The sequence below is a fragment of the Micropterus dolomieu genome, linkage group LG18 (assembly GCF_021292245.1).
Source record: "Micropterus dolomieu isolate WLL.071019.BEF.003 ecotype Adirondacks linkage group LG18, ASM2129224v1, whole genome shotgun sequence".
NCBI lineage: Eukaryota > Metazoa > Chordata > Actinopteri > Centrarchiformes > Centrarchidae > Micropterus > Micropterus dolomieu.
Window position 1 is genome coordinate 25,432,272 of NC_060167.1, and position 27,430 is coordinate 25,459,701.

Consider the following 27,430-nt stretch of genomic DNA (forward strand, 5'->3'; position numbering starts at 1 on the left):
GTCTTTTAAAGAATTAATTTTAACTTAAAATCAGATTTGCTTTATTTCAGCTGAGTTGGAGTACCTACCAAAACTGAGAATAGACCTTTCTCTCTGTCATTGAAGGAAAAGCACACGTGCTGCTAAAAACATTAACAAAGCATCAGTATTCAATTGTCTTGGTGAACCGGCATGCATCAGGTTGCTGAACTCCTAAACAGAATGCAGACAATGTTATTAATAATAACACCTGTTTGACAAGTCAAATTATTCCAAGAGAGGTTAATTAAGCAAAATGGTTCAACAGGAATATACACAAAATGTTTACTATTTATCACCTGATAAATATTTTGGAGACATGGGCACCTATACAATGATGAGATATTGACATGTCACAGGGGAGGACAGTTGAATACAGAGCCATGGTTAATGTTAACACCTGTGTTGTGTCTAATATGAAGAGGCCTGTTGGGGACCATAAATATTTTCTCAACTGCAGCAATGTAATTTTAACTTTAAATACTACTGCTGTGGAAGTATTTTGACAAGCAATGTGTAAAAAAAAAATAGAAAAAAAGATTGGTTCATAATAAAGCATTCACTCTTTGTTTTATTGTGTAGTAACATATATTCAACACCTGGTGGGGTACTTTCCATTTCAGTGTTTTGTGCAAGTGTTCTTGACAATATATTGCTATCTGCCAGGGCAAACTTTCTAGATTTTAATTTTTTACTTAAGTGATTGGCTAAATGCAATCAATTACTCCCCAACTACATTTATACTAAAATGAAAAGCAAAAAAAGATTTGTTTATTAAAGGAACACGTGGGGAGCAAAGGCTGGCTCATGTGGTCCAATCCAACAAACGAGATACTGTAGGTCAAACTGCTGAAAAAGTTAATTCAGGTTCTGATAGAAAGGTGTCAGAACACACAGGGGATCACAGTTTGTTGCATACGGGCCTGCTTAGACGTAGACCAGTCAGGGTGCCCATTTGGACCCCTGTCCACTGCTGAAAGACCTTACAATGGGCATGTGAGCATCAGAACTGGACCACAGAGCAATGGAAGAAGGTGGCCTGGTCTGATGAATGGCATTTTCTTTTATATTACTTAGATAGTCGGGTGCTTGTGCTTCGCTTACCTGGGGGACACATGGCACCAGGAAGAAGGCAAGCTGGGTGAGGCAGTGTGATGCTTTGGGCAGTGTTCTGCAGGAAACCTTGGGTCCTGCCATTCTTGGAGATATTTGACACGCACCACCTACCCAAACATTGTTGCAGATCATGGACACCCTGTCATGGAAACAGTATTCTCTGATGGCAGTGGCCTCTTTCAGCAGGATAACGTGTCCTGCCACAAAGCAAAAACAGTTCAGGAATGTTTTGAGGACTAGTTCAAGGTGTTGACTTGGCCTCCAAGATCTCAATCTAATCTGTGGGATGTGCTGGACAAAAAGTCCGATCCATGGAGGCTCCCACTCAAAACTTATAGGGCATAAAGGATCTGCTGCTAACGTCTTGGTGCCAGATACCACAGCACACCTTCAGAGGTCTTGTGGAGTCCATGACTCGACGGGTCAGGGCTGTTTTGACAGTAAAAAGAGGACCTACACAATTTTAGGCAGGTGGTCATAATGTTATGCCTGATGAGTGTAGCTTGTATGTTCACTGTTGTCTACACATTATGAATTTACTGACTGAACTGCTATTTAAATATATTTGGTTGTATGCAATGTTGTGGTGGATGATGTATTTACACTTGGAAGCCTACAAGCTTAAGATCCTTGAAGAGAGGACATCAGTAAGAGAGACAGTCACTGAAAACTTTACGCACCAGTTAGTCATTTCACAAAAGTGCTACAATATGTTTTCAGGGGTGTCTTATAGGGGGGAAAAGTTATGACAATTCCAATTTTTTTGTAAAAACTAATATAAAATTATATTATATTATACATTATATAAACCATTATCATTGAGTATATATGTATTTCAAATATAATAATAAAATTAATTTGACCACCCCCCTGTATCTGCATGAAATGGTTTGGTCCTGCCTTAGCGCACTTATCAAGAAGGGTCCAGCTGCAGCCTGCAGACAAACATGACGGAAGTTGAACTTCCATATATGGTTTGTCGCAGAAGCCACAGTGCGCAAAACGTGATGACGTTTATCTCGGCCGCTCGGCCCACGCATAGCTGTTAAATAAAAAAAAGAACTGTTACTAAAGAGATGTCAACTGTCAATGTAGTAATCAGTGACCATTATGCATTAATATTTACTATACCATAATTATATATTATTAATATAGTATATTAATACTATAATTCCTGCAAATATTTATTTATAATAGCCTAATGATAATAATAAAGCAATGTTTCAATTCATACCAATGTTGTTGTATATTTTAAGTTTCACGAACCAAGAATATTCTGTAAAGTTACATCACGAGCCAGATGTATCTTGATTTAAGTTAAAACTTTACAACATTACTGAGAATTTAATGATAGCATAACAGAGGTATGAACATTATCAGCTGTTGCTGGACACGTCTGCTGTCTTGGCTGCAGTGGTCTGTGTGACTGGGCCTGGGGGAGCTAATCAGAGCTAGCTAGCTAACTATTCCTGACAGCCCCCCGAAGTATATTACTCTTAGTACAACCATCACAGTGTGTGTGCCAAAAGTTATTGATTGTATGCATGTCGACCGATTAACCCTACAGTGGCGCACATTGGCCGACGTGCTAGCAGATAGGGTTAAATCTCCATTGTGTTGCTGTGTAGCCTCCGTTAACGTTAACTGCAGCTTCTCAACTCCGAAAACGTTTGATCACATTTTCAATTTGCCGTCAATTTTTGTAAAACTGCTGATATTTGAAATCTACACTATAAGCTAACATTAGCTAGCTACAGACTATTGTTAGCCTACATTTCATCAACATTTAATCAGTGCAGGGAAACGTTTAGCAAGATATTCATATTAACTCAGTGTCCCTGCCCCTTTTAGCAGACTTAACAACAGATGAGTCAGCAGCACCCCAGTCTCCCCATAACTGTACCCCTCCCTGTCCCGGTGAAGAAGGTGAGCAGCATGGTGTTAATGACTTTCCAGTTAGCATCATTACAGGGAGTCTGTGGGGATTTCTCTGCCTCTCTTGCTCTTTTTACCATTACAAAAAAGAAAATCAAATATTTATTAATGACAGAAATTCAAGCACAAATTATTTTCTCACACAATGATCATTATGAAATAAATAAAAAAACTAAACAACCTACAGTGAGTAGTTTACCTCAGCCTAGTTACAGACAATATTAAAATAATCCAGTTTGATACATTCATTTAGATAGAATTATGGCTCTTAAATGACATCTATAGATAGGTGTTAATGTTAAGAGAATTTTATCTCTTAATTTTACAATAAAAATGCATTGAGAGAGTAAAAGATTGCCTTAAGGACATTTTTTATGGTGGCTTTATATATAATAGTGAACTGCATACTGTATGCAGACTTGCATGTACAAATCACTAGCAGTAAATATTGTGCTAGTACTAGTATTGAACTTCAAGAAGCAAGACAGTTGCAAGCCTTTAATTAGAGTTATGTAAAGCTTTTGATGGGACAGTTGGGTCCTAGAGATGTGGTGACAACAGCTGCGCAAAGGGGGCCCAATCTGATTTTTTTGTCATGGGGCCCAAAATTCCTAGCGGCGCCCCTGTGACACCTTCATGATATATGCCTCTTGACATGCGATGGAATATTCACTTATTGCTGTGAAATTCATCACAGCCATAACAATTTAATCTGCTTCTATGTTGACATTAAAGACATGTCAGCCAGCAGCCCTGAATGTTGAGACTGATTACAAAATCAAGGCGAATTAGCAGATCAAACTTTGATTTGCAATAAGGTGCCACGTCTCCTCTGGGCGCAGGCATGCAGGAAATGGTGGATGCACGCAGCAGGAAGGGCCAGGAGGTCCAGTGCAAAGAAGCCAGGAGACTGAGAGAGATGCAGTTGATATACTACATTTCATTTGCTCATATCAAATTTCAGTAGCTGCCAAACAGAAGTCATGGGGGTAAACTTCCCTTTTAGGCGAATCAGTCTGGTTGTACAAGACAATCCAAGGCAATAAGCTATCTACTTTTTTAGTGCATGATTACATTACCCAATCACAGGCAAATCAGAACCCTGCAGTGCAAATCAGCCATCAAAATCAGATGATGGCCCATGTAAAGGGATTCATGAGAGGATGGCAGTGTTAGCTTCCACCACTGAATGAATACGTTTCTTTTTGCTGCTAACACAGAAATGTACATTATACTCAAAGCAAAAAAACTGTTAACTGTTACCATAAAAGCTTGCCCACTTCAGCATTTCATTAATAAAATCTACTCATCCATGTGTCTCTGTGTGACAAAGAATTAAATTATATTTCACAATGAGCTTCACCTGGAGGGTCGTTAGAGAGTAATTCTAAACTCAGTCACGTAACTGATGCATAAAGTATGTGAAACATTTTCATATGTATGAAAAATATATGTTTTTGCTTACTGTGCCACCAGTGGTATCTGGCCAAGCAGAGGGGTTTGGCTTTATTTGCGTATGTTTTGAGCTATACATTACTGATATATCTGAAGGTATCTGCCTCCAACCCTCCCCCCCAAAAAATGAAATTTGAGTGGAAGATTGTTGTCCCGTATGAAAAAGATTGCATGAAAACGTTTATAAATTTAAAAGCAACCTTTCTTGCTTTGACCTTTAATGATCTTTCAAGATAACTCGGAAGAATACCAAGCATTGAATGGAGTACAGCACAGCAACAACAATACCAACAGGCATAAAATAATTTAATTACCGTGCAGCTATTGAGCTGATTTTTTACACCATAGCTCATGTCTGTTGATACACCTTTGCAATTACATTCTTAAAAAGGCCACTGTAGCCTATGTTTGTCAGACACTTTTATCCAAAATAATTCTAGGAACAGACAGTGGTTTCCTAACTTTCCATTAAGGGGACATTAATTACCATTCCTTTCATATGCAAAAGAAAATAGCAGAGAGCATCAATATTTTATGAGCTTTCATGAGGTTTCAATGCCTGACAGCTGCTGACTGATAGAGCGAATGGTGAGATGAGTATTCTCCAGGGATCGCATTCAAATGTTGAGGGTCTCCAGTTTAAGCACTCAGCGAAGAGATGGCAGTGCATAGCCAATGAGGCTGACATAAATATTAAATCTCAAAAATATGATTTGTGGTCAGGCTAGAATCAGAGGGCATTGGAGATGAATATCAGCTAAAGGGTATAAAACAGCGTAATGTGAAAGAGAAATCTGAGGCGTTGACATTATGCAACACATACACATAATGTGTAGTGCAGTGTATGTTGTATGTGCACTTGTTGTTTTGCTTGTACCTGAATGTGGTGGTCTGTCCCTGTTTTTGCTAGTCAGCTTTATGTGTCAGATACACATGTTTTCTAGACAACTGCTGACTTTTCTTTCACTCCAGGGGAGCAGCTTTCATCTCTTCAGACTAGACAGGGGAGCCTGTAAGCTGTGGCACTGCAGGCAGCCACTCCACACCTATCCGGAGACGGAGAGGCAGAGTTTCTGTTAGCCCTATGCTGTTATTTTCTGGACAACACTCTGTATGTAAAAACATCATAATTTATTATGACAACTAAAATACTTAATCCGCCTTTACAATATTGTGTGAGGGAACACACAATATTTATATTACAACAGTAATTTTAATAAAATAGATGTAAATAAATAGAACAAGGGGAAGGTGTTGCTCTTAGGAGGATTCTGTCTAGAAGCAGCACATTTTGGCACAATGGCATCCTGACTCTGGTTCAATCCACTTCTGTCCACGGCAGATCCACAGCCTGGGAGTGTAACTAGTATAAATGAGTGTATTAGCACAAGACAGTAGTTAATCAACCAACATTTCTAATTTTGGTTTCATCAAATCCAAGAAAAATATTCTACATTGGTAGTTGGTTAATACTTAGTACTAATCCTAAGAAGGTTAAAGTCAAGGGCAACTGGACTTGGTTGAAGATACTAGAAGACGTTTCGTCCCTCATCCAAAGGACTTCTTCAGTTCTGACTGACCGGTAGGGAAACTCAGCTATTTAACCTCAGTGGGGTCGTTTGCCAGGATCGTCGATACTGCTGGTTCGTTAGTGTTCCTGGCTGTTGTAACGACAGTCGTTACAATCGTTAGGACTACCTGAGGCCAAGACTGAACGACCATCGTTGGTATCTTCACCTGAGGCCAATAGGTTACGTTAGTTGAGTGTCCAGGGAAGTGATGAAAGGACAGCATTGTAAGTGGGGAATCCTGTGTGTCTCAACCCTGGTGTAGATGGCTTCCTTGACAGCTCTTTCAAACCATCCATCTTCTTTGTCTAAAATGTGCACCTGGTGGTTCTCAAACAAGTGTCCTCTGTCCTTCATATGTAAGTAAACTGTAGAGTCTTGACCTGAGGAGTTGGCCCTTCTGTGTAGTGGTTGTTTAGTCTCCGCAATATACAGGTCTGTGCATTTCTCACTGCATTGGACTGCATACACTAGATTGCTTTCCTTGTGCTTGGGGGTGCGGTCTTTTGGGTGTACCAGCCTTAGCGTGTTCTTAGGTTTAAAAAACACAGGGATGTTGTGTTTGCTGAAAATCCTCCTGAGTTTCTCTGATACTCCAGACACGTATGGAATCACAATGTTGTTGCGTTTGACCTTCTTTTCTTCATCCCCTGTAGTTTTGTTCCTCCTGGATCTTGTGGCTGTCTTCACAAAGGTCCATTTAGGGTATCCACAGGCTGTAAGTGCCCCCTTCAGGTGGTTCTGTTCCTTCTCTCTGGTTTGGGCGCTTGTTGGTATGTTTTCCGCTCTGTGGTGCAGTGTTCTCATGACCCCTAGCTTGTGCTCCAGTGGGTGGTGGGAATCGAAGAGTAGGTATTGGTCTGTGTGTGTGGGTTTTCTGTAAACACCAATTTGCAGGCTCCTGTCCTCTTCAACGTGTACAGCGCAGTCCGAGAAGGCCAAGCTGTTGTTGTGGACATCTTCTCGTGTGAACTTGATGTTATCAATCTTCTCGTCTAACTCTCAGCAAAGAAACGAAAAAGCGCTTACAGTTCACATGATGAAAAGACCTGTTTCAGTATTATAACCATCCTGGTGGCAATGTATCTATAATGTATCGCAAGAGAATGATATCTTGTAATATTGATTATTTGTTATTTGCAGAAAAGACAAGACACAGTTTGGAGATTCTTCTCATGCTTGCTTAAAGCAACAGTTGGTAACAATTGCACATGCAATTCAAAACTTTCTGCGTCTCTCTGCTGCTCGTATCACTCTGCTAAGCCCCTCCCACCAAACTCACATGTTCGGACGGCAGCAGAAGGAGCCAGTTGCCCTGCGAAACCCCATCCCACATAAGGCTCGCTCTCCACAGCTAGAGTCTTGCCAAGACCCCTCTCGCTTTGACCTGTCTTATCAAAGACGCTCCACCAGCGCTTCGTAGCCCAGGGCAAAGCGCCCGAGGCTTCAGTGGCCGCTGTGACAACATCTAACAGTGGGATGAGAGGCTAGTACGCCACTGCCTTCCCTCAAAAGTTATTCTCCATTGTTTGTCATGCCTCTTTGCCACTTGCCATAGAAACAAACATAATGAGCCCAAACTCGGTTTGGAGCTGGGACATGTTCACACACGTGTTTTGTACTATACACTGTTACTAGCAAAGGAGGGATGGGCAGCTCTTTAATTACTGGTGGTTGTTTCTCACCCATTGTGTTTGCAAAACTTCTGAAGCCATGTGCAGAAGATATTGAGCTTGACTGAGTGAGAGCATGTGCGAGGAAGGGCTGCGCAGCGTGTGCACGAGCAGTGGTTGACGCTGCGTAAGAGACTGCTCCTGGCTGTGATTTGTTGTTTTGACTCGCATTAAGATCAGTAGGAGGAGCCAGATGAACTAGATATGTTTTTTATGCTGGTTATGATTTTGATTGATTTGATTAGAGTTCTCTATTTTGGGGTACAAATAAATAACTTTAAACTCTAGACAGCCAATCGATCCAAAAGTGCTAAAGGCAAACATGATATATCTGGGGATGTTTTCATTTTCCAGCTGTCTCTGGTCCTACCACAGACACTCACACACATACACATGCCAGCTGAAAAAAATGAATGATAATTCATTAGTTTCTCACACCTCACATATCCTGCAGCTTCTGTCTGTCTGCTTTCTGACAGATCGATCTTTTCCTCACAGAGAGGAGATGGCAGGATTATGGCTGTATCTGTATGATCCTGGTTTTATCTCAAGCTACAACAGCGTCTCTGGGACGACTGGGGAAATGAAAGCATATATTGTATGCTGGCAGGAGCTTAAATTATTTCAGGACTGGCCAGAAAATGAATCAATCAATCAATCAATAATGCTTTCCTCAGTAACTACTAAAGTGTAGTCAGTAATGTGTTGTCAATGGACTCAGTAACTCAGTATTTTTTTTTTTTTACATACTGTGAGAGATAATTAAACAGATGATCATAATTTAAACTTTATGTAATCATTTCAATATAGAGGAAAATGTATGTTGGGTATATGGATTTAGATTGCCCTTTCAGTGTTACCCTAAAACTAACATTGAAAACTATGTGTCCGAGCAATCCCGGGGCTAATGCTACTTTACACGAAAATGATCCCAATGAGTTTCCTACAGTGAAGTATATAGATTTTATATTTGGGAATGGGAGTCCTGATATCACAAGAGAAAAAGTTGTATTGATGCATCTCTGTTTAAAAGTATAAAAATGGTGTAAAATATCCATGATATTGGATTTACAGTATCTCGCAACAGTGAGTCCACCCCTCATATTGTAGTAAATATTTGATTATATATTTTCATGTGACAACACTGAAGAAATGACACTTTGCTACAATATAAAGTAGTGAGTGTGCTTGTACACTGTAAATTTGGTGTCCCCTCAAAATAACACATCACACAGACATTAATGTCTAAACCCCTAAGTGAAAATGTCAGAAATGTCTGGCTCTTTAGCTGCTAAATGCGCCACTATGTTCACCAGCAACTGTGTCTGTCTGCTGTTTGGTGCTGAGCAGGTAGTGTACAGTGGGTTTTTCATGTGGCTTCATCACTATTATTATAAAAAATATTGCTCAAAATATTGATCGCTTCAACTACGTCACCTGCTGTGACCTGTCTGACCTGTGCCTTTTCTTAAATTTTTATTGCGAATACCTCAACAATACAATGCCTTATGACAAATATTCTATCACAAGAAAACCGGTTCATTTGTATTTGTTTAAGATTACTGCAAAATCCTTCTGTAGAAAAGATCTTCATTCTGTTTTAATAAGGTGCAGGTTAAACAAAGGTCACACGTCAAAGTATTGTTGACGTATATTGAAGGCAAATATGTACCAGCTGTTGAGACTGTACATACCAGTAAATCCTTCACAGTAACTAGAAATTAAGATTAAGGTGACAAAAATAGACTGTTCACATGACTGATTTTATTACTTGTCTCCCTTGAACTGGCACAGTGAACATGCATGATCTAAGGATCAGAGACTTTTAAAGGTATGCAAGTGTATAAAATTAGTTCTTGAAGCCAACAGATTAAAACTCAAGGACTAATTATTAAGTAGCCCTTCCCTATCCAGTTTGGCCTCATACGTTACTGAGGCTCTCATGCTATAAAGGGCTGCCGCTTTACACTAATATGATCTGCCATGTGGACTAATTACTATAAATAATCTCTCTGAAAATCCATAATAAGCATTGCAAGAAATGAATTTGTTCATAATAAGATTAAAGACGTCAGTCACAAATACCATTGACAGCACAGTACCCACTTCACTTTTGTTTCTTCCTCTTACTGCCAGCTTTAGGAAAGAACAGGAGGGAAACCCTTGGATATAAGATGTACCAGAAATTCAGTTGTTCAGAGGCTCACAGGGTGAAACACATTATAGTGAAACAAGAATGTAAATTGGAGAATATGTATGAAAACAAGTCTCTTATTTGGAGAACCACTGTTGTGCAGGAGAGACTAAGAGAAAAAAACAAACACAGGACTGATGATTCTGTCTTCTGTCTTACTCACATTTGTTCATCCCACAGCAGAGTTACTCTGAATTCAAGAAAAATATCTAGAACAAGTCAAGTTCACCACATCAGGGTTTCAAGAGAGGAATGCATGATCAAACGTCTATGCCACCTGCACTCATTCTGCAAAAATCATGCTTGATCGCATGCATTGCTCATCTGCACAGTCAAGCGTCTATTTTTTTTAGATCATGAACCAACAGATCAGATCCACTGATGCACAGAAAGTAATACTTTAAGACAACCAATAATGAAACTTTCTCAGTGCACAGCTAATAAAACTAAGGCCGATTTCACATCTAGGCCTCATCCTTTTATCCATCATATTTCACAGCGGCCTTTTAATGTTGATGTCAACTTACGTGTACACGCAGTGTCTAAGGCCATAAGTCTCCAGCATTACAAACGCAGTGATATTTATGATCCCCCTATCCAGGCAATCTGGGAAATTTGTGTATTTTTCGACCTACTGGCCGTTCTCACCTGTAAGTGGCAAAATACATCACCCAGCATCAGAGTTTAATGATGCTGTTAGAGATAGAAAATCAACAGGCAGTGACAAAAATACGCATTAGATGTATCAGATTAGCATTAGATCAACAACATGTGTGTCCCCACCTGCAGTTTGACAAATAGATCATGCACTCCAGGGGTTTGCTGGTTATATCTGAAAAGTAAATTCTATTAGGTTCTATTTTCATATATGACACAGTATATTTCACAAAGCAAATAAACTGGAGAACCTTTGGGTAACGCTAAACCCTACCCGAATAGAGGCTTGTCCAATCATTGCAACCAGGCATGGCGAGTGTTATGGTGCGTTCCATTTTATATGGGAAGTTGGAATTTCCGAGTCCAAAGTCGGAAATTTCAAAGGGAAAGCCTTCTTAAGTCGGATTTCCGACTTGGGAAGTCGGGAGAACCGCACTACCCCGACTTTGTGATCCAAGATGGCTGCTCTGATTATTTTAGTTAGTTAGTGAAAGCTGTAGTTTATACTGTTTATTAGCACTGTGTACTTCTGTCTCAGAGAAATTTTTGTAAACAATGTGCTGTCCAACTGCTGTCTGTGGACATGTTGCTACAGTATTTAGAATGTGTAAATAACACACAGTGTGTTTTTTTTAATCAACCGGTGTAACAATAGCTAACCTGGCTAGTTGTAAACAACAGCTGGCCGAGTGACCTGTTCCGTCTTATTAACTGAAACTCGGGTGTGACGTCGTTCCCAGCTCTGACCTCCGACTTTCGAGGTAAATGGAACGCACCATTAAAGCTTTTGAGGCTGCAGGGTTTTTTTAATTTGCATTTTCACAACCAAAAACATGAGCAAAAGTGACAGGAATGGATTAAACAGTGTGCTTATCTGCTCTATTACATTAGGTTGTCTTTAGTAAACTCGCTCCCAAAGCCAAGGAGTATACAGTTTCATTATTTTGTGAGGTTCCAGGTTACATAACATTGTACGAAGTTATGAATTCATGTGTAAGACTAGAACATGCACAGTTTAATGTGACGAAAGCGGCTCCATCCTGCTCTTTATTTGGTTTCGGGAAGTTTCCCTCAGATGAAGGTGATTTACAGCTGCTCTGACTGGGACTCTGACTCCAGGGACGACAAATAATAATCCTTATTTTGACAAAGACACAGCGAGTTCAGGTGGGGACAGGAGAGGCATCAAGCAGGAGGAGAGCGAGAGGGAGCTTGGGCATGAGATAGGCAGCGACAGTATGTAGATCTAAAATATTTTCACAACCTAACAATATGAATTAAGGGTTAATTTTGACCAAACCAGAGCTGGTGATTGCTGGAATGTGAGTTTTAGGTTTGGTTTTACCGTGAGTGAGCAAGACAATTATTTCAGTGAAAGAGAGACACTTAAAATCATCATGTAGTCATACACTGCATCACATGCTGTTTTACAAGATGTTTTTATTCTGGCCTTTCTGCTTCACTAGACATTTTTAAGTCAGCGAAGAATGGGCTGGTGACATGAAACATATCTGAGTCACACACAGAAGCTAGTCTTGGTCTGCCCCTTTCTCTAAATGTCTGCTTGTCTAGGTTTGGTATCCCTTCAAGTCATTATTCCTATTTGGATAATGGATGTAATTTATCAAGCAAAGTCATGTGTCAACTTTCCCAACAATATTGAATTTGGCTTCTTCCACATTGTTTAATTTTAGATGGTTATCAATTTCAGTCGCAAGCAACATCTGGGCAAGTTATGCAACTTAATAACAAGCTTTTTTGTGTGAATCAAAACTATAAAAAAGGTAATTCTCCCATGGCAAAATATTCTAAAGTTACTGTTGGTAGATACATGACTGTAATACTACCTACCTTTAGTCTGGCTAGTACTTTGTATCGACAGTACAAGAGGGAGAGAAAAGGGACAAGAGAAAGAGAGAAAAATCATATGATGGGGCGAGGGAGTCTTGGTTCACTGGGCACTGGGTTTAGTGGGCCTCATTAGAGATGAAGCTTCATAATGGAGGATACTCTCTAACAACCCCAGTGCTTTGACCCAAGTAGGGCAATGAGGTTCAGAGAGGACAGACTTGGATGAATACATCAGGATTAGGGGTGCCCCACTCAGTTGGGCCCCTCTGTTGTTATTTATCTCGATGAAAGAGCCACCCTGAAAATCAATAACATTAATAGACTAACCCATTAAATGAACTGGCTGAGATCCACGAAAGGATAAAGGATTTCAGTCACACAATATGTGATCGAAGTGATTTACTGCACTCTAGCTCCAGCATCCTGCCAAAAGCTGGGTTCTTAAACACTATTGACAGCCGCATGATGATTTGGAGACAACACATACAGTATAACCATAGACTCTATATCAAATGAGTATAACTTCAATAGTTTCAAGCCAAAAAAAGACAACCATTCTGTACATAAAGCTGCTTGATTCATTTTGCCACCATAAAATAAAATAGAACAGAAATTGAGGATACTAACTATCTAACTTTGTCAGGGAAATGCCAGTCTTTTAGAAGATGGGCTCATCTGTCTTTTGAAATGGAGGTAAAAGCTAACTCGCATTTTCTCAGAAACTGCTGCTTTTCCACTGATGAGACGTCCTTTAATCAAACTTGCAGAAAAGTCATAAATTTGTGGAGCATGAATGCAATTATAGGCGGTTTAGAAAACTATGTCAAACAACTGATAAGATCAAGAAGCTCTACTGTAAAGCCACAATGGTAAAAGTTAACTTGCATTTTCTTAGAGACTGCTGCTTTTCCACTGATGAGACGCCTTTAATCAAACTTGCACGATGACGGAACTTTGGATAAAAGCGTCTGCACCAAATGAGTGAATGTAAATGTAATGCACTACCCCTTCCACTCCCCATTAAAACAACCATTTCTCTTTCATCCTCAAATCTATGCAATTTTGAGATATGCTGCATCATTTCCTGGTACTCAGATGCCTTATACATTATCATGCTGTAAGGGCTCTGGTGAGATTTATATCGAAATGATAAACTCCCCCACAACAAGTTTATAGTGACCTTGTTCAGGACGGGGTCCTCAGACAACCTCAGTGGACATAATTAAGCTTGGTTTGCTACGTGCATTCAGTCTTCCTATTACCTCTTTGGTATCTCTCTTCTTATTTTTACATCTATGTGGGCGTTTATTTTGTGCAGCGTTGGCATATAATTGGAAATTGGGTATGTGATTCATGATATTTGTATGTATTTTTAATTGTTCAGCTGGTACAAGGGATCTTTTCTCATTGCTTAAGATACATTTATTTTGTCTACGACCCCTTACAAGATACATTTTCATTAAACATGACAGATACGTTTACAATTTGCTAGTTTATTCAATAAACAGACAGTTTAGCAATGACAGTACCTCAGGGAAAAAGATGAAGATGTCAGATTAATATTTATTATTGTTTATTTTAATTTTATTATTGCGCTTTAGCAAAAATCTTGATCATGTCTTAGCACGTTACATTATAAACTTATATAATATTTAGAAATTAGCATTTTTTTTAAAGATCACACAGTCAAAACGTGACAGGCTAAAACCGTAAAAACAATCTTGTTAACAGTGTACATTTTGGCCACATCGATACAAATATCCCTCAGCGTATCCTCTGCAATTCTACATTTAGTCCAGTCAGTCACCGAGGTGGGTCGATCAAAATGTCAGAGGGAAACACAGGAGAGACCTGAAGCAGATACACAGACGCCTTTCAGTCTGTGAGCGTCTCAGCTCGGCTCCTCAGAGAGGGGCAGTCAGTCATGGCTGTGTGTTTCTGCATGAGTGGTTCGACTGTTCTGTGAGGCAGTGACATATCAAGCAAATGTCAGAGCACTGCCCACCACATATCCAGCGCTAACACTGCTGGAGCCCACAGCTGTCCAAACCGACAAGATTTCAGCTCTCTCTTTTCTCTGTATAATATCCCATTTCCCTTTCATGTGCTCCAAACTACGTATGGTGAAATATAGAGCTATCGATAGACACAGTCTGAAGAGTGAAGTAGTGCTTACCATTACTTTATAATTTACAAGCACCTGGTGTGAAATATAACTTTGAATTTGGTGAAATGCTTATCTTCTCCTAATCTTTGCTTGAGGTAATCCCTTTTTTTGTCAAAGTAAATTAACACGGGATTCAAAAGACGGGTTTTCTGTCTTTCTCCAATCAACCTTTTCATTTCTAAAGGTCACCTGGATGGATGTTACATGCACTTTGACCTCTTCCTGTCCTGCATGTTTTCCTAATCTGCAATCTATAACCAACATGGTGTCTGAAACCCTGCAGTGCTGACAATGCCGCTGTAAAAGTGTTTTTGTATGCATCACCGACACAATGACCTACCTGGGGAGAGAAGGACACAGATAATTTGAAGACATTTTGTTTCACTGCCATATATTGTTAAACAGTGAAATGCAGCAAACATCATTTATGGAATTCAGCTGCCCAAGTATCCAAATATTCAGCAATGAAAACAAACACTAACCCCCCATGGCTGCATACAGAGCAGAGTAAAACAGATATAGAGCTTCCTGATGGTTTTACACAACATAAAAAAACACACTAAGAGCAAAATGACGTTCACAGTAGAAAGCCTCTCTGGATAATGGGAATGAAGCAAAGCAGCTGGAGGCTGAAAAAAGTGAAGGGAAGCTCCACTAACAGAGCTTACATCATAAACTAATTATTTAAGGACAAATCCATCCTTTTAAATTAATAGTTTGGTATTTTAAGCAAAACGTTTAAAAAGGTCAATACCACTCTTGTGTCTGCATGCTAAATATGAGGCTTTAGCCAGAAGATGTTTAGCTTAGCTTAATGACTGTAAATGGCAAAACAGCCAGCCCAGCTCTGTGCAAAGGTTAAAAAAAACATTCCCACATAATTAGTATTTTTTACACCGTAAAGAGCCGGGCTAGCCGTCTACTCTTATTTCCAGTCTTTGTGCTAAGCTAACTATAGCTTCATATGTAGCGTACACACGTGAGTGGTATTGATCTTCCCATCTAAAGGCCAGTTTATACTTCTCATTGCGAGCATTTATACTTGCGTTGGTGTCTGCGTGGCAATTACACTGCAAAAATGCTAGTTGATGGGATTGAGTTTCTTCGCTGCTGTTTTGAGTTGAGCCACTGTTGTTGTTGGTGTAGGCTACTAGAAGCAATGGCCACTAAAGCCAGACTTGAAGGTGGAGCTGATCGATGTTGAACAGCAGTTACTCTTTGTGAAATGCCTAAAATTCAGAAACAAGAGAAGGCTGGATGGATGAAGGACAAGCCTCAAATGTGTAGGAGGAAATGCGATACTACCAAGCCGACCAATCACAGTTTTTGTGGTCTGCGTCGCAGTGACGTGTAGTTACATCTTTGGGTAGGTGCGCATCAGGCTACGGCGTCGGTTAAGGATGTAGGTGATTGTGTACGGTACGGCGTAGGGTATGTGGCTACGCATAGACTATGGGTCCCTACGCCATATATTTGACACAAAAGTATAAATTTGCCTTAACTCTTGCAAAGAAAGACAATAAGTGCATTTCCCCTTTCCACCTTTCCTTTAATGTTAATTCTGACTGTTTTTGCAACTTATCTGTGGCATGTTGCTGGAGACATCATGGCAGCAGAATGTCAAAATGCCAAAAATCCACTTCCACTGGCCTGAGCATATAATGACATGTAAGAGTGTCCTATATATAGTATAAAAATTACAAAAGGCTTTTCAACTACCACCAACATACATAAGTGATGGTATGCTGTCAGCAAAGTTCCCATTAGTGAGTGACAAGAGACATATATTTAATCATTTAAGAGGATATGATTTTTCTGTGTGATTCTTCACTTTAATGTTTAAACTAGGCCACGTCAAACTAATTTAAACATTGTAGCAACTTATTTGAAATAATACATCCTGTTGTCAGGCTTTTTTTGTCTACAAGAACTCACAAAGCTGTGACTCTGTTGGTGTTTGAACCCAAAAGTAAAGGATAAAAACAATAAATGACATCCACATATACCGCAGATGTACATGGAGGTCAGTTCAGTTAGGGGAGACAGTGTTCTGTTCCAGTGCAGCTGTGTGCAGCATTACAATGAGCTTCGGCTCTCAGTCTGTCTGAGTTGATTCTGGAGGAGAAGAAATAGAAGGAAACAGAAGAGGTGAGTGGTCAGGTAAGAGAAGAAAAGTAAATTGGGAGTGACTGAAAATGCTGAGTAAAGAAAGCAGAAAGTGATTTGTGATTGTTTCATGGGGTTCTTTTAGCCCTCTATCAGGTATTTTCTGAGCAACAGAGAGGATAAAAACAAAGCAAAAAGGTCATAGCATACTGGGGAATATTCTCTATTTTCTACTGACAGAAATACAATCGAAAATAAACCGAATAAATCATTTGTTAGGTTGGATACACTTTCTTCTTTTTCAAAAATAATATTTTCATTAATTGCCTTAACACTTGTTTCGGTTCACTGACTGTCTCACTCTTTGGGCTTCCCTGATACATGTGACCCACCAGCCGTGACAGGGTCTTGATGGTGGATGAATACTGCCGGAGAGTGAAGCACATGTTGGACAGCAATTGTTTTAGTGAACAGCCATAACAAAGCCTCTAAACCATCTGCTGACAGCAAGGACTTGTGTGGGCTATGTAGTAAGTATGTATGTATGTATGTATGTATGTAGTAATTATGAGCATGGAAGACGTTGGCAATTTACAATTAATCTCACATCAGTGTGCCATAACATGGTGAGCCAAGACAGTGTGTTGATGCAGTTGTCTTAGTTAAGCAGTTTTCTTCGTGAAATTGACCTTCAGCAAAATTGCTACATTGGCAAATGCCACTGTTTCCTCTGGATGAGCTAAATAATTTTTATTACTATGTGGTTTTAAATTAATAGTTTGACATTTTGGGGAAGTGTTTGTTTAATCTGTAAAACAATTAAAGGGTAAAAAGGCGCAGTGACTCCCTGGTCTTCCCTGCCTGGCAACCTCACGGTGACAACTCACATAATGCCCTGTAAAACAACAAGTCATTTTTGCTTCCAGTTTTTATACAGATTCAACAAACTAGTTATAATGTATATAATTAGGTGAAAACAGAACATATTTCTGGAAGTTATTAAACCTCATTCAAAATTACACTGACATTTGTAAAAATGTAAATAAATAAATAAAAACAGCCTCATGGCCGAACCTTCGCAACATCATTTGGTTCACTCCATGTGTTTACATAAGGACGGTCATTTTTTGTTAAAACTTGTTTGAAATGGTAAGAAAATTAAGCCTATGTTTTTTTCTAGGTCCAGACTGCCAGTTAGTAATAAATGTGCTATTACCAAATTGTATGGTGGAGAAATTGAACAGGTCTCTGCATATAAATACAGTGGAATATGTTAAAAATCAAGTTAGGCTACTTTTATATGACATGTCTGTCATCAGGAAACAGAAAAAAATGTTTAATAAAAGGCAACTTTTATATCAGTCTCAGACTTTGGGGATATTATATATATAGATGCTTCAGCTACCACATTAAAACCACTGGTTGCTATTTACCATAGTGTGCTCAGGCTTATCACAGGTGACTATTATGGAACACATCACTGTATCTTATATCAGCATGGGGGATGGGACTCTCTCTCTGTAAAGTGTGAGCCACATGCTCTTTTATTTATTAAAGCACCTCTCTACATATCCTCCTTAATTTCCACTATAAATAAATATAAACTTTATTTTACTTTACTTTAGAGACTCCACAGAGTGCAGTGGGACTACTTTCAGCTCTTTCGCTCCATATTTATGGAACAACCTTGTTATGATGTTGTATGCAACTGTTTATCTTGAATTATCCATCTTGGTTTGGGATGTTTTAAGTCATTTTGTCAACAAAAGCTAGTACCAGGTTGGAGCCCCCTTTACCTGCCTTAACTCTTTGGGGTATACTTTAAACAAGATGTTGGAAACATTCCTCAGAGACTTTGGTCCATATTGACATGATAGCATCACGCAGCGCAGATTTGTCGGCTGCACGTCCGTGATGTGAATCTCCTGTTCCACCACATCCTAAAGGTGCACTATTGGATTGAGATCTGGTGACTGTGGAGGCCATTAGAGTACAGTGAACTCATTGTCATGTTCAAGAAATCAGTTTGAGATGACTTGAGCTTTGAGACATGGCGCATTATCCTGCTGGAAGTAGCCATCAGAAGATGGGTACACTGTGTACGTAAAGTGATGGACATGGTCAGCAACAATACTTAGGCAGGTTGTCGCGTTCAAAAGATGCTCAGTTGGTACCAAGGGGCCCAAAGTGTGCGAAGAAAATATACCCCACACCATTACACCACCACCAGCAGCATGAACCGTTGATACAAGGCAGGATGGATCCATGCTTTCATGTTGTTCATGCCAAATTCTGACCCTACCATCTGAATGTCGCAGCTGAAATCGAGACTCATCAGACCAGGCAAAGTTTTTCCAGTCTTCTATTGTCCAGTTTGGTGAGCCTGCGTGAATTGTAGCCTCATTTCCCTGTTCTTAGCTGGAGTGGCACCCGGTGTGGTCTTCTGCTGCTGAAGCCCATCCGCTTCAAGGTTCAACGTGTTGTGCGTTCAGAGTTGGTTTTCTGCATACCTTGGTTGTAGTGAGTGGTTATTTGAGTTACTGTTGCCTTTCTATCATCTCGAACCAGTCTGCCCATTCTCCTCTGACCTCTGACATCAACAAGGCACTTTCTGATGCTCAGTTTGAACTTCAGCAAGTTGACCACATCTACATGCCTAAATGCAGTCAGTTGCTGCCATGTGATTGGCTGATTAGCTATTTGAATTACCAAGCAATTGAACTTGTGTACCAAATAAAGTGGCCGGTGAGTGTATATTCACTTGTTTGTGTGTCTACTGTACATGTTAACATGTGTAGGGGCACAGCCTAAAAAGATACTCAGGTCTCAGTTTGTTTTCCCTGTTCAATTAAAATAAAAATAAATAAAATTGCTGTTTATTCTATATTTTTTTCTTTTGCCGATTTTCTAGAAATTTGGTTAAGATTTGCTCTCCATTTGGATGAATACCTGACTAATGACTTTAGAAGACAGTGTTGATGGATGTTATGGATACAGATGTAACCAAGTTACGATGATGTAAGTAAGTAAGTACTGCAGCACCGGTACATTTTCATTGGAGTTGTAATTTTTTGAATGGTAATAAATTGGTGTATTAAAACTCACAGATCTCAACTTCTAATAGCAGGCCTTGTTGCAGATGCCATTGTGTTTGAAAACGGCAAGTGGGTGGATTCCAAAATGTCAAACTATTCTTACAAAGTCACACACACAAAAAAAGTTTTATCAAGTTCCCTTTTGATGAATAATGTACAGCTAGTTTCACATTGAACTTACAATGCATTTCCAAAGCCTCTAAACCGGCCTCTAAAACTCTAATCCTATTTTTTTCACAATGGCTCACTTTCCCCACATGTCCCGTTTAAAGTCAAAGAGTTTCTGTTAATGACAGCTTGATTTTTGACAACTTGCTTTATTGCAGTATATTTAAATCTGGATTTCACCCAGAAGATTTGTGGTATCTTTTGGGGCTATAAAATGTGTTTTACTCACTGTTACGTCTGCGTGTCACTGCTGCTGTGTTTCTCCCTACATGTGTTACACTGTGAGGCGGGGGATTGGCTGGTCTTCGGCAATTCTGGCTGATACCGCCTCCCACATCTGACGATCCTGATTGGAGCGGCGCACCAACCCTTCTCCAATCGCCGAGCTGCCTGCAGGACCGCCTTCGTGCCTTCCCCCTCAAATAGGCTGGTCTGCTGCTGGTTTGAGGCAGCTACCTTTTGCCCCGACGCTGGTCCTAACTTTGAACTCTGTGTGTGCGTATCCTCAGTGGAAACAACCGTTTCTGTTTGTTAGATCTGTGTGTTACTGAGAGTTGGTAACTCACCTGGGCTGATCCCAGTAGTTGGTTTACAGACTTGGGCTAGGGGAAGCTTGTTCACTGATCACTCACACCTGTTAGTAAAATACTTGTTTTAGAGCACTAGGTTTAGGGGTGCTGCGCTCCCTGTGTTTTTCTTCTGAACAATGGCTAGAGAGGATTTTGTTTATTCTTTTTTCAAGTAGTTTAGTAATCCCTCATGTAGGAGGGATCTCTTGTTATATTTGGTTCTTTGTTTTACGCAGCACCCACTTGCCCATTTTCTGTTTGACCATTTTGTGTGTATCAGACTGTTTAATAAATAATCTTTCCACCCATACCAAATCCATCTGGTTTATGTTTACGTCTCTCCTACCCCTAGAGAGCGGGGACATAACACTCACATACAGTCAGAAAGAAGGAACAGGGACAATTCAAAGCCCCAAGCCCCCAAGCCCCCAAGTTTTGGATCGGAGCGCAGCCTTTACAATGATCAAAGTGAATTTCACATTGTGTACTGAAAATGCTTAATAAAGTGAGGATGAGCTTCTTAAAAGTGATAGAATTAAAACATACATGGTTCTATGAATTTAGTCCATCCTGCAATATTTTTTAGAGGGCAATATAATGTCAAAGGCCATTTTGGTGGATGCCTCATTCCTTCATGTTCTGGCCAGATCAGATGCTGTGCACAGAATGACCTTGTGAGGTGTGATTGAGTAGATATATTGTCATGCAGAGCAAGATTCTTTGTTTGTGCTACATCTTGATTTGCATACTTTTCAGATTAAAATACAAAGTCTGTGAAATCAGTTTAAGCAGCAGAATAATAGTCTGGATGAATCAGATGCTTGTAAGTGTCCATTTTATTTTTTTCATTTAAAATAATGCTTGTATTATCTTCTCTTTGGACACTTCAACACCTATTCGCAACAATCTGGTGAAGTTGTTTTTCTTGCCTTCTTGAGACTCTCTCTCCAGGCCACAAATTACAATGGCAGCATTCTTGAATCACTCTCCAATCAACCCATTTCTCAGAGAATTGTAACATTTAACTGTCTAGTGTTTTTTCTCAGTAATCGTGTCTGTTGTCTTATTTTATGTACGAGAGGTTCTTTGTGAATTCACAAGCAGATGTTACAGTGTTTCAGTCATTTGCTCAGTTTAATATACTTCAGCATCGTCGAGAAATACAAGCTTGACTTTATGGGTTTTTTTCATAGAGGGGGGAGAGACGTGACATGAGGGTCGCAGCAGGGTTTCACACTAAGCCAGGAGGCAATATGCTGCTGCAGCAGCAAGGCTGTAAAAGTACACCACTGAGAGGGAATGATTTTGTGATTTGGTCATAAGGGAGAACAGCTATTTTTAGCCTTGACTGAATTGAACAGCAGCATGAGAAAAGAACGCTTGCTTTCTCATCTCTCGTTATTTCACAGTGAAAAGCTACGTGACGTACGGATTAGGTGGCGAAGAAATCTTTGAATTTATCCTTCAAGTATCTGAATTACTTATTTGTTTGGTTTTTCCGTGGATAAATCTGCCTGCTCGACATTATAAATGCCTCAACTTTGACACAGTGTTCAAGTTCATTTGAAACTCTGACACAAATTACAATGTAGACTGTGTAAATTTGCCTAACTGTGTGCAAATCATCTAATTCTTGGAAAAGGGCAAACACATCATTTTCATATGAATGCCCACACTTCAAACTGTCTTGTTGGCAGATGTCTTGGACTGGAACTTGTGAGATTAAGACTTTGGAGAGTTCAGTGAAGAAATGAGACAAAATCTATCTGAATATAAAACGATTTACATCTAACCACTAATGCCCAACATCCTTTATTGTGGGCAAACTCATTTTCCTGGGGACTCATCTGTATGATAGATGGACATGCCAAGGTAAACCACAGACTCATAGTTCACTGTGGGTGTGAAAGAGAGGACAGAGTGGTACAGAATTCACCCAGAAATCTTAAATCTATTCAAGGAATGCAAAAGCATAAACTCAGCCCGGCAGGGAGGGAATATGTCTTGTTTTATAGCAATGTTTTCACACACAAAGGCTTGCTTTCGCCTTATTAGCTGTATTCAGGCTCCAATAAGAGCTTGGAGTTTTATGAGCACAGGCTCATGGGACTCAAGATTTTAAATCCCGATGCTTTGATAATGCATTTATTGTGTTTTATTATAAGCATGGAATCACTCAGCTATGATGTTACGACGCTAAGATTAGTCAGTAATAAAGGCACATGCCATGGAATGTAATTCCTAACAACACCCTTTCATTACCAAAAACAATTCAGCACAAGAGCCAAAAAGGAAATATCACAAAACTACTAGGCATCGGAGGCTGTTGAGGAAAAAAGAAAGTGCTGTGTGATTTGAAGCTTATAAAATATCACAGTGTAGGCTACTTGTCCTGATGAGTTATACCCCAATTAAGCATGCTGATCGATGCAAAGAATAGATTTTGATAATACAAATGATGATGAAATGTGTAGTTTTTGTTGACAAGATGGGACTAAAACATTAGTGGTGGGCTCTCTGACATTTAAAAAGTGTGTGACATTATCCCCTAGTTGTGCATCTCGGTCAAAATATAAACAATGCATCCCTGTCATATACTGATGTGTGCAGATGATGTAGGATGTGCAGATTCCCTGAATCACAGCGTAGTTATTTGACTAAAGGTACCCTTCAGTGACCGTATAAAGTACGCAATTTGCTAGGTTGTAGAAACACAAACAAGGCTGTCACAAACTTAGGCACAAACCCCTGTGATGGTTAGGGTTGGGTAAGGGGCTTTGGGGGCTGTCAAAGCCTTTAACACAAACATAGCTATCTAGCCAGCTAGCGCTTCCAGTCTGTATGAGACGTCTCACACAGACGCTGAAGGGTACCTTTTGTGTCAAACAACAACGCTTTGTCACCCTTTCTGAAAGCATCGGTATTTGACACCCTGGAATGAGAACAGGCTGTAAGAGAAACTTGAAGGCGCACGACCCAGCTGTTTATGCCACAGTAACGTAGCTAACTGTAAGTTCTAATGTTAACTAACTTTAAGCAAATGTTACCGGGCTGTCCACTATGTCAGCTTGTGGCTTAGCCTGGCTGGAAGCCAAGTTTTCCTCACAAAAAAACTTTCAGTTTGTAATTTATGCATTTGCAAATGAGCTAATGAGCCTGGCTTCCAGGTTAACATTGGCTTGGTTAATGTGTTAGCTTGTGAGAGAAAGGTGCAGAGCTTGACAATTAACGTTGTAACTTGTCTGGGATAAGTAAACATTTTGGTCTGACAAGTGAAACGCTTCATCATGTTGTCCTATCGTTCGAGTGAAACATAACCTGTACCCCAAACGGTCTTGTTGCTGTAACGTTTATAGCCTGCAAGTTTATTTATTTATATTTTACTAGCAAGGACTACGCCATTTAAAGGTTTTGAATATTCTGAATTCAAATGGTCAAATAAATGGATGTAAAGGGGAAGGGTGGTGGTGGAAGTAGGATGCTGTCTGATAGGCTGGTCTTTGAGGATTTATGAAGACCGGGAAGAGGAGACTCAGAGTGGGGGTTCCATCTCGGAAAGCAACTTACTGGCCCCCCAGACAATACCTAGATGTGACATGAGAGACGTGTGCATCGGGTTGAATTGAAAGAGATGAAGGGATGAAGAGACGAAGGGGTGAGGGGATGAGAGAAGAGGCGATGAAGGGATAGGGAGACGAGGATGCCTGTAGCGATAAATGGAGGGAAGGATGAAGGTGAATGGATGGATGGAAGGGGAGGGAAAGGGAGGGTGGGTCGAGCAATCTGAGACAAACGGGGCTGGCTGAGTAGCACGGGTAAAGATAGGCTTGACAGATGATTAAAGGTGAGGTTGAGGCGTGGCCCCGCTAAGTTAACAAATGAACTTCATATTTGGACAAGCATTTTAATAATGCTTGTAGCAACTCACAGCTCGTAACACATAATTATGCTCAGTCTATTTTCACTCATGATGGGAGAGTCTGGGCTGAGATAGGTAGTCTGTCTATTGCTTTTCTGAATTTCAACACTTCAAAGAGAGTAATATCTATCTATCTATCTATCTATATATATATATATATATATATATATATATATATATACACATACATACATACATACATACATACACACACACACACACACACACACACACACACACACACACACACACACACACACACACACACACACACACACTTTATTACATAAAAGGAGACTAAAATAGCAATGCCTTTGATGAACTAAAACTATGAAGGATAAAATGTCAATGGTTTTGGGTTGGTTGATTGGTTTTTCAGTTATTTCCAGTGTTTCTATGTAGTTCCTGGGTTCCTTTACTACTGTTCTGGTCTTGTTTTGCTGTGTCTGTGTTCTTTGCTCTGGTAGGTTTTGTCAGTAAGGCACTGATGTTAAGTGGTTTGCCCCTTCACGCTGTGCCAGTTCATTGTTTTCCATGCCTGACTTCTCCAGTGTTTCTCGTGCCTCTGAGTGTTTTTATTCCCTTTGGATTTAGGGGATTTGTTTTCTGTTGGACTAAGGATTTATTCCCCCTTGCTCACACAACCTCACCTGTAAGTTTCACCGTTTTGCAATAAATGTTGTAAATGTTTAACTTATATAATATTAACCATATGCACCAGAACAATCATCATCTGCCTATCCACTAGCAGCCGTGGAGAATAAATCCATCTGCAATCCAAACATTGCTCTTAACCCCAGGTCCTGGATTGCAAAAAAAAAACAAAAAACTAAGCGTTAAAATCACAGATACTAGTGTCCAGAAGCAGATGCTGAAGCCATTCAATTTTCCAGGACACAGCACAGGAGCAGACAACTACAAACAAGAAACAGGCTGGCAGGTGCCAGAGAGTCTTTACAAAGCCCTGATTGGCCAAGGCCACTTTCCCTTCCCAATGAGCCAAACACAGATGATGTAATGGGCACCATCAAAACCAGCATTGTAATAGCGCCATTTACTTAATTGGGGTACAGAGACATATGCTGGGCAAGTCGCTGGTTTATCACACTTATACCGACAATAATAGCTATGGGCTTATGTAATATTATGTGCCTCCAGATATTTCATTGCCTGATGTCAGACAGAAATGTGTTTTCAATCTTCAGTCTGAGATGGCAGTAGCTACTACTCTGGTAAACTAAGCTAGATAACTTTTAGCCAGACTTTTTTGTCATCCTGATGGTTTAGCTACTGCTCCATTTAGTTAAGCGGAATAAGCTAATTTGATCAAAGAGAGCTAGGGAGAAAAAGAAGGTACATATGTCTTAAGCTAATGCTAGCTATGGGTTATTAGATACTTGATACAGCTCTCTAGAATTAGTTTTAAAAATGTTCATATATACTGCAGTAACTTCTGGAGTAAAGAGTTTTATTTTGAGTTATACATCACGTGATGTAACAGAATGGAGAGCGGCCACGTTAGTTTCACATACATATGACAGACCACAGCCGCAAGTAATTATGAGCCTGTTAAGAGTCCAAGAGACCAGGAACAAACCAGGATTAGAAATAAATAATTGCCATAGGAGAGAAATTGAGTTGTGGTGAGAAAACCAGTGGAGAATTGGACAGGCGTCCTCCAAACAATATCATCACAGTATTAAAAAATATCACATCTCTGCCTATAACAAAACTAGAATTTGTTGTCTAACACTAGCAGGAGTATTGATACTTACACAAATTTACGCAGTGCATAATACATCCCACACTACGTTTTCCAGTGCTGTACACAACAAACCAAGACATGTGGTGCACAGTTCACATTTTGGTCGGGCTAAATATCTGATGGATCTGTGACAGCAGCTGTGTGTGACTCACAGATGCAGCAGTTAACTCTTGTCTCTTCACCTGCACAACGTGCACCCGGGCACGAGATCTAGTGCCGGGACTCCCTGTAGACTGGGCCACGTACTTTTTTGTATGCAGCCTGTGAAATCTCTGGCTTAGTAACAAACTCTCTCATCACATTGATGGTGATGATGTGATATCCCAACTGCTGTTAGACATTACAAAAAATATGTCCAATACAGGCTGCAAATAATCTGCCAGGTCCTGCTGAGACTAGAGAGTCTGATTATCTAGACCGCTTCCTCAGTCAGAGGTGTATTACTTCCACATGTTTGTTGGGTTGTTGTTAAAATGCCATGTGGGACTGAGACAGTGTAGACTGATGGACGGGTCACCAGAGGAGCACTGTGCTCAGAAGACAAACAACGAAGAAAGTACACTCACCCCCCTCACTCTCACCAGGAGAGGAGCTGACAGGTGAGGGCTCAGCTGGCAGTCTGTATCCCACTGATGTTCAGTTCTGTCAGAGTGGCTGGCTGAAAAAACAAAGGCAAATATTAGGTTCTGGGCAACATATACACATGGGATCATTTCTATATTGTAAGCAAATCTGCCTAACTTCTAATGGAAATAACACACACAATAAATGTAGCTATATACATTTGTTTAAAAATGTCAAATAGGAAAAGAAATTAAAGACACTGGAAAAAGCAATGAGGAGACACGATTACTATAGTCATGATAGTCTCAACAAACAGGATAACAAATAGGATAAAGATGTATTTTTCTCAATGTTTGACAATCCTACTTGGTACTTTTAAAGCAAAGTATCTGTAATAATCCAAAGAAGTAGGTAGTGATGAAATGCAGAGATTTAATGTTACTTCATATAAATGTATAGCATTACTACATTATTACAGCATTACTGACCTCTGCTGTTGCAGTATACAGTCAGATGGGGGATGAACTACGCACTTTACAATGCTCCAGCCAAACCATGTTCACTCCACCTTAAAAATGTGGTATTATGGTTTTAGGCTTTTCCCCTCTCC

General features: G+C 39.9%; 1 long non-coding RNA gene across 1 annotated transcript; it reads right to left on the bottom strand.

Moving 5' to 3' along the window:
* Window positions 1–275: 275 nt before the first annotated feature.
* Window positions 276–27,430, bottom strand: LOC123956935. The gene is made up of 3 exons (XR_006821676.1): window positions 27,309–27,430; window positions 26,823–26,914; window positions 276–1,331 (listed from the first exon to the last, which is right to left on the bottom strand). It is a non-coding gene; the product is annotated as an uncharacterized LOC123956935 (long non-coding RNA).